General features: G+C 41.0%; 1 protein-coding gene across 2 annotated transcripts in view; it reads right to left on the reverse strand.

Annotated features, from left to right (window-relative positions):
• LOC141085602 (galactoside alpha-(1,2)-fucosyltransferase 2-like) overlaps positions 1-12,015 on the reverse strand; it is a 428,258-nt gene extending 416,243 nt beyond the window's left edge. For both annotated transcript variants that reach the window (XM_073571122.1, XM_073571119.1), the window contains exons 1-2: positions 11,844-12,015; positions 4,112-4,186 (exon numbers count right to left, since the gene is read on the reverse strand). The gene's annotated coding sequence lies outside the window, so the exon portion shown is untranslated. The remainder of the gene's footprint in view (positions 1-4,111; positions 4,187-11,843) is intronic.
• Between the last annotated feature and the right edge of the window lie 1,525 nt (positions 12,016-13,540).

Below are 13,540 nucleotides of genomic sequence, written 5' to 3' on the forward strand. Positions count from 1 at the left end.
GTGACGTCGACCTATTGTGATTATATCCTATCTTATCAGCTGTTTCTAGATGTATTATCTGTCATTGCAATACAGTCTCTGATGGTAAGGAAACCACTGAAAACCCTTCCTGAGTCTAAATTGCGCCCTCAGTGGTCAGAGTGAAAACTGCAAGATTTTTCTCTCTGCTGTTTTCTTTTTTTTCATTTTTCTAGCAAAGCTTGTAAAATGAAATACAAAAGTGTTGCAATTTTTCCTGGTTCATGATTGAACTGCCATCACGGATGTGTGAATCCTACCGTAGACACATTCTAGAGGCATTTTTGACATATGAGTAGGTGGGACCTATAAGAAGGCAGAATAATAAAGTCTATTTCCTAAATTGCAATCCATTGCTCCACAATTGCTATAACTTGGGGTGTGGCCTGGGCTTTAAGCATGTAGGAGGCAAGAGCTGTAAGCTCCCACAGTCACACACTAAAGCAACAAAAAAGCGTGCAAAGGGTTAACAAAAAAACCCATACTGGACCCTATTCTATTCCTGAAACTCAGGAGCACATTCTGAGCCTAAAACTAGGACTCTGGTCCAAAGGAGACCAAAGATATGAACTTTTAAAAGTTTGGGACAGTGGTGGTGTAGGAGAAACAGAGGGACATCACCCTCCCACCATTTGCCTTCCTGGAAGTGACTGGAGTGCTACTGTGGGCTGTTTATAAGCCAGGACTGATCTGGAGGCTCATCGCCAGTAATAAGGACAATAAGGACTTTATTTGGAATCCTCCCGATAAGGCACAACTTGATTCTAACTGACTGCAATGTTTTCTGCCTGCGGGGTGTAGAGGATAATGGCACTGCTGCGGCGGAGGGATACGGAACTATGTACAATCTCCCCTCTGGATTTCTGACTGAGTGCCGCCGAAATCAGGAAGTTTCACGGCCAGGGTGAGGAGAGCGGGGGCAGAGAAGCTGATCTGGACCCTTTCTGGACTGACACACCAAGGATATAAGCAGAGGACATCGGCAGGGACTACTTTCTTGTCACAGAGCAGAGAGGCGGAGGGATACCACTGGACCCATTGAACAGACATCAGAACGGCTAAGAACAGCGTTCCACAGCCACATTGAGGACCGGACAGGGGGCAACAAGCACAGGGGGAGCCTCTGAAGACAGCAGAGGTGAGGCACATCCGAGTTTGGGCCACTAGATCCGGCTGCTGATTAGTGCTCACAGCCACAATAGACTTCAAAGTAGATCCGACCGCTCCCAGCTTCCAGCCTGTCAGCACTGAGCAGACCTGATGTCACAGGCCCTGCAGCGTTCAGTCAGCGGTCTCCCCTGTGACAGGCACAGATACTCCCACGAACTGTACAACACAGCAGAGACTTAACCACAGGGGTACTGGGGAAAGGACACAGGCATCTGGGAGGCACTCTTTATCCCCATATAGCGTCCCAAGGGATTGTTCACTGGCTGCTTTCAGCATATCAGCAGCACAGGCATACAATATAACAGAGTCTGCAGTTCATGGCTGGTGGTCCCGGTGCCTGCTATCCATCTGACCAGTGAATTATAACAGAAGATTACCTTTATTTCAACTGAGGATCAGAGATACAGTGGGCTGCTGATATTGATACTGCAGAATTGTGTGACTTTACTCGCTCTCACTAAGGGTCTCTCAGTTAACTCCTTTGGGAAACTTGCTTTTTGACCATTTTTCTTAACTTGTTTGAATAATATAAAGGGGTCATAGATCTGATGTCTGGGAAGGGTTTGTGGCAAACCAAGATGCAGTCAGGTAGGGTCAGAGCTTCCAATAGCCCACACAGGGTCACGAGGCACAATTTTGGGGCACACTCTAAATCATACAACGATATCTCTAATTTGTTAAGCCCAATAAAATCTAGGTCACCCCTGAAAGGAGACGAGCCAAAAATGCCTTATCTAGAAAAATCTCAGAACCCTGCATCTGTCAAAGTTGCAAAAGGGGGATCAGGTACTAATAGCTCATTGACCAAAACCCTATCTAAAACACAACCTGAAACACCTCAAAAAAATAAAAATTTAGGGGGCAACAATAAACCCCCCCTCCAATTGAGACTCTTACGGAGGAAATGGACACTTCCAAATCAAACAAAAGGAAGGGACCAGGCGATCAGGGAAAGACTGGGAGTCTCTCATCTGAGGACTCCGACAGTGTCTCAGCTGACTATACTCCAAACCCAAGCCCTGAAAGGCAGAAGCCTAGGAGGGATAATGGAGGTCCATTCCCTTCGTTTGAGGTTCCTCCTCCATCTATTAACCTGGGGTAATACAAGGGGTCCAACAAACAAGCCACTGAAGGATTCATGGCGGATCTCTTCCAGTCCTTCAGTGATGCCCTAAAAATAGGGTTTGAGACTCAGGCCAAGGCCCTACAGGAAACTTGCAGAAATCTTAGCCAAAAGGTTGAGAAATATGAGGTAAAGATGGTACAGGCAGAGAGGGATATAGTTTACCTCTCAAAGGAGAATTCACTCCTCAAAAAGGAGGTTATTTCCCTTAAAAACAAATTGACGGATCTGGAAGACTGAAGCAGGAGAAATAACTTAAAGATACGAGGTATCCCTGAGTCGGTCTCCCAGGCAGATCTCTCTAATTACACCAAAAATTTGTTTAAAAAATTATCGCCAAAATTGACAGAATTAGAAGTCAATATTGATCGTATACACCGCCTCCCACGTCCCAAAGGGGTCCCACAGGAAAATCCCAGGGACACTATCCTCAGGGTCCATTTCTTTGAAACCAAGGAGAAGGTTTTAAAATCTTTGCGAGAGAGAGGTTCACCCCCTGAGCCTTATAAGGATCTTAAGATTTTCCAAGACTTTTCCAAAGAGACTATGGACGCAAGAAGCTCCTTCAGAGATCTGACCTCTAAACTTAGAGAACTTAGAGTGTCATATAGATGGGGTTTCCCTACCAAGCTTTTAGTCTGGTATAAAGATAAACACTACCCCATCTATACTCCACACGAGGGTCAGAGGTTTCTTAAATTCCTGATGGATGAGCCATCCTTTAGAGATAGGGATTAGGATTGATCTTTGTCATATGTTTGAATTTATTTGGGGGGTCACTATTATTTCCTTTTCCTGAACATGAATATTATTACCCGTAATTACAGTTTATCGTTGTCACTGTGGGAACTTGCCACTTAATTTTTTTCTCGTTTTTCCCCCGATCTAAGGTGAGACACCAACCAGTTTGGAGTCCTCCAGGAGAACTCTCAAGTTCTTAATTTTTTTTTTCTGTATTTCATTGTTCTATTTGTTTCCCTTTCTTGTTTTGATATTGCATTCTAATGATGAAAATGTTATCGTACAATGTTAGGGGGCTCAACAGTCCGAATAAGAGGTATGCGGTATGGAAGGAGATCAACCAACCCGGGCCGAATTGGTATGCATTCAGGAGGTTAAACTGGCTTCCGATTGACACTCGGTCTTCCAGCACAAGAACTTCCCACACATGTACAAGTCACTCTCCACAAAGAAAAAGGCTGGGGTCATCACATTGGTAGGTGGCACCGTTCCTTTTCAGCTCATCAAAGAAATACCAGACTCCTTGGGCAGGTTTCATATACTCATATGCTTACTCCATGAAAGGCCATGCACAATAGTGAATGTATACGCACCCAACAAGGGACACATTCGTTTCTTGAACAAGCTTATCAAAAAAATCGACAAAGTTAAAACAGGTGAACTCATCTAATATTGTCCCAGATAGCAGCATTGATTCATCCTCTTTAGTTCGCCACAAGGTCCCAGCTTTAAAAAACTGGTTAATTCAAAATGAGCTTTATGATGCTTTCCGCTGCTTGAATACATCGTCTCGTGAGTATTCCCACTTTTCAGATGTACATAAGACAGCTTCCAGGATAGATCTTCTACTTACTAACATATTCACTCTGTCCAAAATTAAGGACATTCTCTTCATGCAGAAGTCCATCTCGGATCATACCCCGGTTCTCATTGACTTCCTTGTGGGTCCTCCCCCTGACAAACCATTCCGCTGGAAGCTTAACTCAGCTTTGCTATATATACCAGAGTACAAACAAGAGATAGAAAACGCTCTCTTAAACTACTTCAAGGAAAACGTACCTGGTGAAGTAGATCAGTTCACGGTCTGGAACGCCCATAAAGCGGTCCTGAGGGGGTGTCTTATGCAAATTCTTTCTAAACATAAGAAGAGAGATAGGGAAAATATTACAAACCTACAGGCCCAAATTAATGATCTAGAGAAAAAACAAACAAACTTAAAAGTTCCTTCCCAGACCGTCCAGGCTGAGATTTTGAGACTTAGACAGAGTTTGAGAACTGAAATCTACCAGGAATATGATGCAGTCATCAAAGCATCTAGGTACAAATCGTATGCGTCTCTTAACAAGCCTACCAGGTTTATGATGAGGAAATTAAAAAGAGAAAGAATTAAAAGGAGAATAAATAAGATAGTATCTCCCTCGGGTGACCCCAAAACTCACCCTAGGGACATTGTCAACTCGTTTGCAGAATTCTTTAAAAATCTCTATAACCTGAAAGATGACCCCCAAACACTGGTGGTTAACTCGAATTTTGTGGATTCTTTTCTACAGAGTATCGATTTACCAAGAGTCGATGAGCTGGACTTGAATTATGTCAATATCCCCTTTACAGAGAGAGAAATTGTTGACGTTATCAAGAAACTGCAGTCCCAAAAATCACCAGGGCAGGATGGCTTCTCTGGAGACTACTATAAATCTTTTTCAAAAGTTCTGGCTCCACAGCTGGCTTCCGTCTTTGATCTGGCGTCCTCTCGGGGTTCCTTCCCAAAGGAGATGTTAGAGGCAACAATTATCATGATTCCAAAGGAGGGGGGGACCCCGAGAGGATACAGAGCTATAGGCCAATATCGCTCATAAATAGCGATATTAAAATCTACTCAAAGATCATTGCAAACCGATTAAAAAACATCCTTCCACGTCTGTTGGCAGATGATCAAATAGGCTTTACAGAGGGCCGCCAGTCCTCAGACGGAACTAGAAGGGTGTTGAATCTGATAAATTTAGCGAACAACCTGAGAACCCAAACTGCTTTTCTGGCACTGGACGCCGAGAAGGCATTTGATAGGCTAAACTGGCTTTACTTAAAAGCAACTCTCGCTAGATTTGGCTTTGACGAGAAGTTTCTATCAACAGTCTTCGCCTTGTACTCGGGTCCTAGTGCCAGGATTTATGCAAACAATTTCCTCTCCGACCCATTCGACATTACCAATGGCACGAGACAGGGGTGCCCCCTGTCCCCCCTTCTATTTGTGCTTGCCATAGAGCCCCTAGCCGAAAAAATAAGAATAAACATTGATATTAAAGGCTTTGAACTGCCATCACGAAATTTTAAAATTGGATTATTCGCAGATGATCTATTCCTCATGCTACTGGATCCTGCAAACTCCATTAGAGCCCTTTCAGTTGAACTAGAAAAATTCTCTAGAGCATCTTATTTTAAGATAAACCCAAACAAATCAAAATTTATAACTCTAAACATGAAACAATCTGAAATTAACAAAATAAAGGCCCAAACCCAGTTCATTTGGGAGGAGAAAGAGATTGTCTATCTAGGGATTAGAATAGCTGGATCAATCCAAGCCACAGTTAGGGCCAATTTAGACAGCATTATAAAGACTATTACAGGCGATCTATCCTTTTTGGCTCAGCTAGAGACTTCCATTCCATCTTTGGGAAGATTCTGGCAGTCAAAACTTTTATCCTTCCCAAAATTTTATACATATTTAGGACTTTAACAGTTAGCTTTCTGCGCCAAACCATTGATAAAGCTCAAGAGCTCATCCGACTATTTGGAAAGGTAAAAAAGCAAGAATATCTGCAGACTTGATGTACAAAAATAAAAAACATGGGGGCGCAGGACAGCCCAACATATACGCTTATTATCAGGCCTTTAAACAGAGCTGGCACTGGTTTACTGAAAACATGACGCATCCAGCTTGGTATGGCTTGGAAAGAGATGCTAGTGATAGAGGTTCATTGCAAAAGCTTTTCTTTAACTTCCTTCTGCAAAAGCCCAGTGCGAACTCATCTCATCCTATATTCTGGCCGATAATCTCAGCCTGGAGGGATCTCATTAAGCCGACTAAAAATATCAAAAAAGCAGAGCAAATCTTAAAGTTGCCTCTTTCTTCATTGGCACTGATGGATGATCTCCCGATACCGGAGGTTTGGGGGAAATCTGGAATTAAAAGGGTGGGGGATGTTTTTAGTGGAGTGGAGTTCCTGAAATTCGGTGAGATCAGGGTTAAATATAATTTACCGTCATCTGAGCTAGTCTTTTACACCATGTTGAATCATAGAATTTGGAAATTCATAAAGGGAAGACTTTGAATTATGAAATGCTAACTTCACTGTTGTGCAACCTTAAAAATAAAAACCTCTGGAGTCTGCGTAGTTTGTATAGATCTGTCGTCAAAGACCTAACGAGCCACAAAAACATATACATGAAGAGATGGGAGTCCGATTTTGGTGCTGATATCCGTCTCGAGAACTGGAACGATGCCATCAAAAACACTTACAATTCCAACATATCAATGGGTCTTCATGAGAGTTATTTCAAATTGTTAAATAGGTGGTACTATACCCCGACGAGGTTATCGCATTTTAACACAGAGCTATCTTCCTTGTGCTGGAGAGATTGTGGACACCAAGGGAACCTCTACCATATTTTCTGGGGTTGTTCAAAAATCAAAAACCTCTGGCTTCAAGTCACCCAGCACATTAACCTCATTGCTAAGGACTTCACAATTACACCCGAAAGAGCACTTCTTTCATTAGACATGGAACAATTTGATGATTCGGTAAGACACATTATCATACACATCCTCTTAGTGACCAAGACCATGTTAGCACAATGGTGGAAGAAAGCAGAGGTTCCCAAGTTTTCAGACATACTTGAGAAGATAGGCCAACACAGCGATTTAGAACGCAGATTTGCGATTAACAACAATCACATTCACAAATACTCAAAAAAATGGAAGATCTGGAACAACAAATTTCATATCAAATAGACTTAACAAGAGGCACTATATTTTGAAGTTTAAACCTGGGCACTTTAGTACTGGGATGCTGCATCTCCTTCCAAGAATGTTACCCCATAATAAGGATTGTCGATTTTTTTTTTCTTTTATGTTGTTATTCGATATATGTTATTCTATGCCTATTTGTGGATTCTCTAGTTTTTAAATTTTTTTTCTGTACCTGTACAAGGTTGTTTATTCCCCACTCCCTCCCTTCCCTCCCTTCCTACCTTCCTTTCCCTACCCTGTTTATTTCTAAAAAAACAATAAAATTATTTGAAAACACAATTGCTATAACTCTGCGGACAAAATTAAGCCAACTAACAACTGGTATAAATTTGATGGTCAAGCTGTAATTGTTTGCTGCTGTTTTTGAGTGTTTAGTGACTTTTGGGATGTTCTTTATTTTATTTTATTTTTTTCATTGCATGAGCTTTTTTTTCAATTAGTTTTCATGATCGGTTTTGTCAGTTTGAATTCATGTCTTATGCCTTATTGAAGGGGTGTGATTTTATTGGACTGGTTTTATTCGATTTTGCATTTGCAACATTTTAAAAAGATCTCATGAAAAAAGTAAATTTGCTCCACAAAATAATCCCATCAAGGTAAATTCCCACTGACAGATTCATTGTAATTTATTGTACAAAAGTGATGCAAAACTAAATTACAAAGCAAATGTACTGACCGAAGAACGTTTCTTATATTTGTGCACAGCAGCTGAAAGATGAACCATTTTCGTTAAATGGCAGACTCCTTTTATTGAATTTGACACATCTTGCTCCATGAAACCCTTCATTAAGTCCTCCAACACAAGTCCATATACAACTGGTACCAGTAAAAACAGTACCGGTGTTATCAGTGTTTTGGATCAGTGGGCCATTTGTGTTTTTGGAATATGGATAAAGAAAGGATGAAATTACAAAGCTTCTAATACAGCATACTTGTATGGGCCCATGTCTCTGTGTGATTCACATGGACTCAGTTTGTGTGAAAATATGGACATGTGAAGATCACCATAGGATACAATGGGCATATGTGGTATCCATGAAAAAACAGGATGCCACACGTACTGCAAACACGGACATACAAAATGCCAGTCTTGATTAGCCTGTTCATGACATGCGCCGTATGTATATGGTGCAAGTCGGGAGCAGGTGTATATAGCCGTCTCACGCAATGAGCCTGCCCCATACCTGGCAGGCGATGGCTGAGTATTACAGCCAGGACCTGCTGCTAGCAATCAAGGGTGGAGCAGTGCTCCACCCATGATTGTTAACTTGTTAAATATCATTGACAATCTAACTTGTGATGACAAGCAGTCGCGTCTCTACTTCCGCCCATCGGCGTGCCTGTGAAGTGATTGCGGGTCGCCATTGGGTTGCCGTGACAGCCGGGGGTCAGCTGATGACACCTCTGACTGTCATTACGCAGCTCCTTTGAAACCCTGCCTGTGGCGAGGCTTCAAGGGAGACTGTGATTTCTGCTGAAGCATCGCTGCATATAGCACAAGCGATCGGATGATCTCATCTTCAAGCCCCCTAAGGGGGATAACAAAATCAGTAGAAAGTAAAAATAAAAAAAAAATAGGAAAATAAATGAAATTCAAATGTCCCCCAGTGAAAATAAAGATATTAAAAACATTTAAAAAATACACATGTGGTATTGTCGTGTTCAGAAAAGTCCGATCTATAAAAATATAAAAACAATTAACCTGATCGATAAACATTGTAAATGTAAAAAATTCAAGAATGCCAAAATTAAGTTTTTTTTTATCTCCACAATTTCACAAAAAATGCTGTAACAAGCGATGAAAGTCGCATCTATCCCAAAATGATAGTATTAAAAACACTGTCTCGTTTAACAAAAAAATAAGCTATCATACAGCTCCATCAGACAAAAAATAAAAATGTTATGAGTCTCGGAAAATGCCGGCACAACTCCCAACATTTTTTATGCAAATTTCAGATTTTTTTTCACCAATAAAATAATGTAAAAACTTGACATGTTTGGTGTCACCGTAATCGATGATCGTATTGATGTGGAGAATCTTACTGCAAGGTAACTTTTTCTACAAAATGTACATCGTGAAAATTATTCCCGAAAAACAAATTGTGTTTTTTTTCACAACTTTTTCACAACTTCACAGCACTTGGAATTTTTTCCCTGTTTTTGGGTACACTATGTGGGTAAAATGAATGGTGTCTTTCAAAAGTGCAACTCGTGTATGTGGACATAAAAATAAGAGTTATGGCTGTGGGAAGAAGGGGAGGAAAAACAGAAATGAAAAGATGAAAATGGGCTGATTGGACCCTAAGATCATATTTTCTGGCACATTATTAGGCTAAACATGCACCAAAGATAGTAACAGGTAGTATGCCTCTTAATAAATTTGGCAGACTTAACTCCAACAAACTAAATTATCAAGACTGGAGTAGAGTTCAACTACAATGTAGTACATTTGTTGTGCAGAGATAGAAAAATATTCAGGATTGAGAGTCCTCAGTAGTTGATACCTTTTAATGGCTAACTGAAAAGATGGTAACACATTGCAAGCTTTCAAGACTACTCAGGTCTCTTCATCAGGCTAGACTAATACAAAATCTGAAGTCACATATTTATGCACAATACAGCCTAGAAAAAATGCAAGTAGTCCTGATGTGAGTTGGGAATCTTTATCTTGTCCGTGGTCATTATAAATGGACAGGTTTTACATTTTTTCTGGTTGCAAGGAAAGGTACAAGATCCCAGGTACTTTCACCTGCATTACATCTAATGTGGTGTACTTAATTATTTGTACTAAATGTCCAACTGGGGGTCTGTATGTGGGGGAGACAGGGCAAAAGCTTAGAACAAGGATGAATGCTCATCGTCACACAATAAGAGAAAAAAGAATGGATCTACCTGTGGCAAAACATTTCTGTATCCCTGATCACAGCAGCGTGGATATGAAATTACTGGTATTGAAAGGTAACTTCAATTCTCAGAGAGAGACGAGTTTGGGAGTACAAATTTATGACGACCTTTGACACTCTCAGTGCTGGAATGAATGTGTCGCATGGATTTATGTCTTTTTACATCAATTAAGGAATTTCCTTTTAAAACCTTGCGGGGCAACACAGAACTAGACCCCAATCAGAGGACCATAAAACATCCAGACTCCTTATCTATGAACTGGTCCAATGTTTATATTTATGTTTCTCCCTCTCCCATACTGATAGTTCTGCTTCACGTCACTTGTCTTATCTATTGCATTTTTTCTAGGCTGTATTGTGCATAAATATGTGACTTCAGATTTTGTATTAGTCTATGCCTGATGAAGAGACCTGAGTAGTCTCGAAAGCTTGCAATGTATTACCATCTTTTCAGTTAGCCATTAAAAGGTATCAACTACTGAGGACTCTCAATCCTGAATATTTTTCTATCCACTGGCTAACACGGTACAAAGATATACATCTTTCTTGTGCAGAGATAGGGTTTAGCAGAAGGGGACATGGCATCTCCAATTTTTGAAAGTTTTGAAACTTTTTGACTCCTGTTTCTTGGCTTCAAAGGGATGATAAATTCCCTCTTAAGGGCTGGTCCAGATGACCATAGATTCCATCTGAAAGAATCTGATCAATTATGTACATGAAACTCTTGTTCAGCGTATGATTAAAGTGTGAGCACTGTATGATCCGATTCTCAGATGAGGAGGCAATGGAAAGTAAAATTTCTCCATCTTCTCCATTGTGTTAGTCGGACTGCACTCAGATGTGTTCCGAGTGCAGTCCGATGATTCCACAGACTCTTTGAGCCAAACGTCAGATCAAATTTGGGTTGCTACTTTTTTTCGTCTCAGTTCGATGAAAAATATCGGACATGTGCATGGGCCAGTATTGTAACATCTGAGTGTGACCCGATGTTTTGTCAGATCGCCCTCAAACAAAACCTGCTCTAAATCTGCACTGTCTAAAAGCTAGATAGCTTTAGTAAATTAGCACCAATATCTAATTTATTCTGCCCCACCTGTATTAACCAAATCAAGTAAAAAGCGCTCGGCCGGGATTTAAACTCATGGGTGCAATTTGAAAAAAAAAAAAAAATCACAAAATTTTTGTGCAGTCTCACATCAGTAGGTGGGTGGCATAACATTTGTGAAAACATCTCTCAACATTTTATTGATGTCACAAATGTGGCAATCTCAAGAACATTTTGATAAATTTGCCAAAAGCAAAATTCCGCAGATGATCCATTTCACACTGTATCTTTTACGTACGGTAGGTTATTCTGTTAATCGGCAGTGAGACCATTATACGTTTGCAATCAGCATTGAAGCTTGGCGTTTTTGCTGTGGATTTCACGTCTAAACTTTATTTGCCCATATTTTGATTGGCACCGACATAAAGTAAACGTGATCACATTCAATACATACAATAAAAGAAACAAATTAAAATATCCGATGAGACAAGTAGCAGGATATAAAGAGTGCATGTTACAGGATACAGCAATCTGTACGGTTTCCCATGCTGATTTTTTTTCTGCACATTTTATCCAAGCTATTGTCTGTAAAGTTTTAGTGCCTGGTCAAATAATCTGATGATCACAATGAGACACATTTTAGATATCTATGAAAGGAGCATGTTGTCATCTGTCCGAAAAATATGTGAGTACAATTGTATTACTAGAATCAACATGTATAATGATGATGTGCAACATTAGTTCCCCATGAACGCCCATTATTTGTGGCCTCAGGAGACCTCACCCTGCTCGCTACTCATTTAGAAAGATACTTACAGAAATGTTTCTCATGGACTTGGGGTAAAGACATGTTTTTTTTTTTCAGAAGAAATAGTCCAGCAGAAGGCAGCAGGTCCATTCGTGGCACATGGTGATGATGACCTTCTAGATGTTTTGCCTGTTCATGCATTAAATGCCTTTTCTAGAAGCAAACCTCTTGTTCCTCCCCACTGAGAATCCACACCCAGAGCTGTGAAACTGTTTCAGAGGACAGTTATGTTTTGGTCTATGCTGCGAGTTTAATTTTGGCATAACGTGTGTAAACAGCTCCCTCTGTCAGATAGACCGGGGCTCTCACCCCACATGCTATGCAGATTTCAGAATACGATACGCATTGACAGCAAAGTAGTGGCAGACATGAGTTTGTCTTGTATGTGGGTAGTATAAAAAGTGAAATTACCATGAAATTTTAGGCTCGTGATTCTCTGCATATCTCCATTCTTGACATTTAGGCTGGAGTCACACTTATCCTGTAAAAATACAGTCCGTTTTACGCGGACAAGGATCGCAGAAATGTTCCTTGAACAATTATCCGCATGTCATCTGTGTGCAATGCGAGGATGTGATTTTCTCGCATTTAAGCATCCGTATGACATCTGTATAAGGACTTTTTCTCGCAGCTTTGCAAAATGGACATTTAGGCCGGGATCACACTGGCGATTTAAACGGCCGAGTTTCGCATGGTAATACACGGCGCTGCCGCCGGGACTCAGGAGCGGGGAGTGCAGCTCCATGTATTGCTATGCGGCCGCACGCCCCGCTCCTGAGTCCCGGCGGCAGCGCCGTGTATTACCATGCGAAACTCGGCCGTTTAAATCGCCAGTGTGACTCCGGCCTTAATGGTTTTTCGGCCTGAAAATAATTTAAATCCTAATCAACAACCCTATTTATTGCCTCAACAACAGGTGGCACACTCCAGTCTTTGCATTTTCACGCCATGCTTGTGTTGGGGTATTTCTGCTTTGTGTCAAACATGTCAGACAGGCTTACTTTCACCCCAACTGAGCGGGTGCTTTACAACTGGGCTTTGTCACGCCACTTTGGGCAGCCATACCCAGTGATTGTGGATCCGAGGAGGCGGAGACGAATGTGGGTCCATCCGCTTCTGAGGCAACGCCTCACTAAAGGCCATTTCCACTGTCTCTATGCATCTCTGCGGACCCATCCTGACAAGTTCTTCCAATATTGTTGGATGAGCCATGACACCTTTGATATTTTGTTGGAGATAGTGCACCCAGGGATCACCTTTAAGGACACCAGGATGCGCAAGTGTATTTCTGCTGAGGATCGCCTTATCCTTACGTTACTGCATGTATTCCTCCTCTGTGTTGATGATGTTTCAATCAGCCTTGTTTTTTTTTCTTCCCTTACACCTTACTTTTTGTTCAGTTTGTTTTTTATTGTCAAAATACAACATGTGATTAATCATAATATTTGAATATTTTTGCAACCCAAAAGCCATTGTTTTTAATGTTATGGTTTGGCTTGTTATGTACAGACTATAACTTTGCTGAATGTGAAAATGGTTTGTTATGGTGAATGTTATCTATTTTTTTTTCCCCATTTACTTTTAGCTTCCTTACAACTGGCCTTTCCTATGTGGCACTGCATCATGAATTTTTAATAGGAAAATCAACAATCTCAGGCATAGTCTGGTCTACGTGTTCGGAAATATGGTCTCGACTTCATCAAGT

The sequence above is a fragment of the Dendrobates tinctorius genome, unplaced genomic scaffold (genome assembly GCF_039654945.1).
Source record: "Dendrobates tinctorius isolate UK_male_01 unplaced genomic scaffold, ASM3965494v1 ptg000028l, whole genome shotgun sequence".
NCBI classification, from domain to species: domain Eukaryota; kingdom Metazoa; phylum Chordata; class Amphibia; order Anura; family Dendrobatidae; genus Dendrobates; species Dendrobates tinctorius.